Raw genomic sequence first — 6,344 nt, 5'->3', positions numbered from 1 at the left:
TAGGAGGGTAAGTGCACAGGCTGGAAAAAAAAACGAAATGCAGCGTGGTCTAGTTTCACATTGGTTTAGCCAAGATCACTAAAAATGTATCCCAGTTTCCGAAAACGATTTAATGTATTCAGTATTACAAGCTGCCATTAGATTCCAGCATTCATAACATTCCACCTAACACATTCTCAGTCTGGCTTGTTGAGCATCATGACTCAAAATGTAATATCTCTCTTTATGTGTTTCAGTAACACAGTAGCCTGCTGTAGCTACATATTCATAAGATCATAAAACTTCATAACGTGGCATTATGTACAGGCCATCCAGCTCATATACAGTAAGCTAGATTTACCTGCTACATTCTTGCAAGTGGAGATTTGCAGAGCAGTGCAGTACAGTGTGAAGCTAACTGTGCAAGTACTGACTTGATCAATTATGTTTAGTGTTGAGTTCAGGGCCTTTACCACCAGAAAAGATAACTACAATAACTGTAACCACGAAAAAATAAAATGTTTCCAATTCATCTGAATGGTAGTATTCACTATAAGGTCGAGCTACATTACTACTTTTTCTGAGTACTTTTGAGCATCTGAGTCTCGCTCTGTTGCTTTGATATGCTGGCGGCAGACGCTCACCATGTTGGGTAGTACTGGGGCCTGGGCATGTAGAAGGGCTGGTGGAAAGGGTAGAGCCTACTTGGGTGAGGCTGTAGAGGGGGCGGGGCGTACATGCAGAGGTGGGAGAGGTTTGGGAGGGGCACCTGCAGTGCACTGGAACAGGGGGGCATGCTGGGAAGGGACATGTCTACTGACAGCTGAGGGGCGGGGCTGTAGTACGGCTGGGCGGCGGTTATCCTCTGGAAGGTGCTGGACACCGCTTCCTTGGTCATGAGAGAGTACGAGGGCTCGATGGGATTGGGCAGAGCAGTGGGCGGAGCCCTGCTGGGACCCGCCTCGCTCCAGTCCGGTAGCTTGGCCCATGATTGGAGGTTAGGTAGGGGACTGTTCTGAACATAGATGAGGGGCGGATTGGCGGTCTGGGGGAAAGTGGGGTTCATGCTCGTAGATACCTGGGGAATGGAATGCCCACCGTATCCTGAAAAGAGACAGTCCATGCTTAGGCAAATACTCAAATATTTCAGACCAGAATTCTGGACTATATAACTGCCACACATTAATGTGTTAGTTTAGTGTATGCTCAGAAATGGAGACTGATTACCCCAAATCATACACATATATTATGAGGAAAATGGCATATTTAGAACCTTAAAAGGTTATAGATATCAAGATATCCTGCTTGAGAATGTGAGGTGCTCAGCAATTTTCAGTTTTAAACTACCAAGAGGTTGATAAGGCTTATAGGTTTTTTTAAACGTGTTTTATCGATAGTTTAAATAGGGTTGCCCCTCTGAGAAGGGTTGGAATCAAACAATCTTCATCATCGTCTATCAAGAATGTGGAAGCTTGCTGTTGTAATGGTGTGTGTGTGTTCTTACCTGTAGTCAGAACGTGTGTTGCTGGGTACCTCTTGTTGACAGAGGTCGGGGTGACCAAAGAGTAAGGCCTGCTTGCCCCCGCTACAGGAGACGGAGGGTTCTGGGAGGAACTGGGGGCGGCAGCGGTCATTACACCAGACCCATAGCACCTCCTCTTCGCTGGTTTCGGCTGATAAACCCAGTCTGGAATAATACATTTACAAAATGAATAAAAAAATAATTAAACTGCACAGTCACCTAAATAGTGGTCTACTGCACTCTCCAGCACAGGATGCAGAGGCATTGAATACAAATACAGGGTTAACCTGATTCAGTTCAGTTACTCTGGCCTGTACAAGACCAGACAGGGGTGACTACATGCCTGTTTGAATAAATGCAAATGACACAGTTCCAGAATTTAAGAAAATGTCATACATATAGAAGAGACGACCAACAATATCCATGTGAGTTTTATGAACTTGATCCTTTGTACTTGAACCAATTCTCCCCAGAATCCTTCACTTCACCTCCCTTGATGTACGGATATCGTATGGGGTGTACAGTAGGCATGTAGAGATATCGTATGGGGTGTACAGTAGGGGTGTAGAGATATCGTATGGGGTGTACAGTAGGCATGTAGAGATATCGTATGGGGTGTACAGTAGGCATCTAGAGATATTGTATGGGGTGTACAGTAGGCATGTAGAGATATCGTATGGGGTGTACAGTAGGCATGTAGAGATATCGTATGGGGTGTACAGTAGGCATGTAGAGATATCGTATGGGGTGTACAGTAGGCGTGTAGAGATATCGTATGGGGTGTACAGTAGGGGTGTAGTGATATCGTATGGGGTGTACAGTAGGCATGTAGAGATATCGTATGGGGTGTACAGTAGGCATGTAGAGATATCGTATGGGGTGTACAGTAGGCATGTAGAGATATCGTATGGGGTGTACAGTAGGCATGTAGAGATATCGTATGGGGTGTACAGTAGGCATGTAGAGATATCGTATGGGGTGTACAGTAGGCATGTAGAGATATCGTATGGGGTGTACAGTAGGCATGTAGAGATATCGTATGGGGTGTACAGTAGGGGTGTAGAGATATCGTATGGGGTGTACAGTAGGGGTGTAGAGATATCGTATGGGGTGTACAGTAGGGATGTAGAGATATCGTATGGGGTGTACAGTAGGGATGTAGAGATATCGTATGGGGTGTACAGTAGGGGTGTAGAGATATCGTATGGGGTGTACAGTAGGTATGTAGAGATATCGTATGGGGATGTAGAGATGTCGTTCAGGCGCTTCACCGGGGAACTCCTGGCTGTGTTTGTGTTTGAGTCTGAAGGCCTCCTCGTAGTACGGCGTCTTCTGCTCCTCCGACAGCTTGCTCCACTCCGCCCCCAGCTGCACGCTGATGTCCGCGGTGGTGGACCTGGGGTTGGCCCTGGACAGCACCCCCCGGTGGATTCTGGACCACACCATGAACGCGTTCATCGGTCTCTTGATGTTGCCACTGCTGTTCTTGCTGTGGGGTATTTCTAAATTCCCTTATGAGAGACACAACATTAAAAATGTAAAGGTATGGCATCAAACTACAATTTACGGCGTTGTTATGATATGCATTAAGCATCAGCAACAGTAGAGAAATAAATTGCTTTGCGATGTTGCCATATATCAGTCTTTAGATCATCGATTCCTATGTGGGGATTAAATAGGTGGAGATTAATTTACCACCAGACTCTGAGCTAGTGTCCACATCATTTATGATACCAAGAAGAAACTGAACTAATGGCCAATACAGTTTTAGTCTCATTGCATATCTCCTCCCAGTTTCATGAGATTTGTGTAGACTTATTTAATAGAGTGATTTGTAGAGTGATGCAGCAGCACTGTGGTACGGTGGATAACGCTTTTGCCTCACAACCAAAAGGTCCTGGGTTCGAATCCTGACTTTCTGTGTGGATATTGCGTTTTTTCTCTGGGAATCCCTCCACCAACCTTATCCTTCTCTCTCCTCCTTTCTTCTCCAATACAGGACGAGGAGATGAGAGGTAGGTGGGGTGGTCAAGACCACACCCATACAATCGTGATGTTGTTTCCAGTGCAGGTTTTATGTCTGATTTGAAATGTGTGTTATTATAGTTATTTACATTACTTTTAATACATATTTGGTGGATGTGTAGTGGATACATCCCTGTGATAATAAGCCGCTTTACAGTCACCTTAATGGCACTGTATAATGAGAATTTTGTGACTTTGTATCTTTGAATGTTTAAGACTGCAATTTCAACATATAACTTTATTTACCAACCAATATGGGACAGCCCTCACATGATATGCACCAACTAACTATGAAAATATGAATGGAGAGACATAAACTAGCTAACTTAACTAAATTCCAGTCAAACATTAATCCAGATAGCTAATGTCCATGACTAAGTTAATTAATTAAACTAATAATTACATGTTGAACGTTGGTCAACTAAGAAGCTATAAGATAACTTAGCTAGCTAGATAGGTTACCCTTAATACTGAGTGATCCCAGCTCGAGTTAACTGGACTCATCCTGCCAGCTAAGTTAACCTAAAACAAATAACACTAGCTAAGTTCGGTAACTGACGTGCCAACTTCAGGTTTGGTCTAACTACCTTGCACGAACCGGGCCCACGTTCACCTAGCAAACATTATCTATCTTAGCTTACCTGCTTCAGAAGGTGGGATGGTGAAATTCAACCCGACTGTGTTCACGCTGACTTTGGGTTCAAACGGCGATTTCAAATACAATGGGTTTATGGGTTCACCGTTTGGCATCAACAGAAATCGGTTATCTGAGATTATGGGTATGGCGTTTACGGTGTTGGCTGTCGGTTGGACAGGAGTATGGCCAAAAACGGCATCTTTATGCGGCAGCATTTGGGAACTTTTCAATTTCAATTCAGGCAAAGGCTGTACAGTTAATCCCTTGACACTAGCCGTTGGTGACGCTGCAGGAATAGAGCTCTTAGGCCTTGCCAAATAACTAAGGTGAAATAGTTCCGTTAAATCTGTAACACGCTCGTCGTGATTAATGGTAACCTCCTTCCCTTCCCCAGGGTCCACCCGAATAACGGTAGCTTTCCAGTCTAACATTACAGACTTATCTGCCTTGAACGGAGGGTCTTCAGAGCTTTTCCCGCTCGTCTCGTGAGGTTGTATTTGCGCATTTCTGGGGTGACCGTTTGCAAACGAGAAGTTTGAACTGAACAAATTGCAGTTGCTTGGCCCAGATCCGATCAACTCCAATTTTTTATTCTGATCCACTTTGTCGGACGCCCTTGGTCCACATCTCCCGTCGGTATCCTTTACTGTTGCCATAGAGTCAGGCTCGGAGTTGTTTTGGGTATCTGTGAGCTCAGAGTCAGTGAATCTTTAGAAACGGTACAACCATAAACGCACTTCCAGAATTCAAACTTTGCTGGTGGTGCTTTGTTATGAAATAAAGTGTTCACAATCACGCGAAAGATGTAACAATTAAGATCTACGTCAGCTGTGACTCAAGCGGTAACCGAACTTCCAGAATTCAAACTTCAGCAGTGATGCTTTGTTATGAAATAAATAATGTTCACAATCACACGAAAGATATAACAATTGAGATCTACGTCAGCAGTTGAAAATATGATATGCACACCGAACAGTGCTTATATAAACCGTGTATAATAATTGATCTGAAATGATTTGTTAACACGTTGGTTTGCTGCTGAGATGAATCAGTCTATAAAAATACGCGCATGGCAACCTTTTCCCACTAGATGTCGTCCTTGTCTCATACATGTAGAATTAGATGACGACCAAAGAGTGCGACTTCAATGCATTGTTTTAATATTACGTTTTTATTGAAGGATTTAAATACAGCGTAGTCAATTACAAGCGTTCTTATTGTGTTCGTACATTAAAGGACAAATTAAATACACTTAACATGCATGGCAAATAATTGTCTGTTCATTCATGTTGCTGAAATATTTTTAGTAAGCTGTTTTTGGATATGGATATGAAGAAGAAGAAGAAGAAGAAGAAGAAGAAGAAGAAGAATTTGACTTTCCTTTCCCTGCTGTGTGACTTATAAGGGTGCCTTATAAGAATAGTTTTATAAAGAATTCAGGTCAATCAATTAACCTACCCAGAGCACATGTACTGTGCCTCAGTGAAGAATTGTTCTGTAGCCTGTAACCTTGGTTATAAGAATAGTTCCTTACAAGAGCAATGGCAGACTGCTTTGTACGGAATAAAGCAATCATATTTGAACCTATTTATGCATGATGACATTACCTCTGCGTTGAATGGAATGCCATAAAGAGCTATTGCTCTGATTTAGGTCAGCAGGTTTAAAAATCTAAACAAGATAGAGGAATGCCATTTGGTTGAAAGCCATTTTCGTCTAATTTCCTTGTCTGTCATGATGACAGAGACGGCTTGACAGGGTCTAAAAGGATTTCATAAAGTAGCCTACACCATGAATTATTGAACTTTTTTCTTTCCATTTCGAACTTGCAAGTGACAATCAGCTGTCACTATTGTTTTTTTTTACTGTCTTGATTGCAGTCATCTTTAATGCATTAAACAGTTTGCTGTGTCTAGTGGAGTTCTGGATGCCATGGGAAGTGGGAGTTCAGTTTTCCTCTTTCACATTTTCATACCATTCATTTCAGTTGAAACAAAGGGGCAGCAGGTTTTGGCAAGAAGAAAACACTCCTTGTAGTTCTCTGTCTTTCAAAGTGAAAATTCTGTCACTGTTAAGTATAAGGGAAAAACAGCACTCTTGAGCAAGTCTTAAAACAAGATTTAAGATTAAGAGCAGATAGATTAGACAATATATTATGAAGATGTACCAGATTTGGGATCA

Source organism: Conger conger, chromosome 7 (genome assembly GCF_963514075.1).
Source record: "Conger conger chromosome 7, fConCon1.1, whole genome shotgun sequence".
Lineage (NCBI taxonomy): Eukaryota > Metazoa > Chordata > Actinopteri > Anguilliformes > Congridae > Conger > Conger conger.
Note: the sequence above shows the minus strand (reverse complement) of the source record.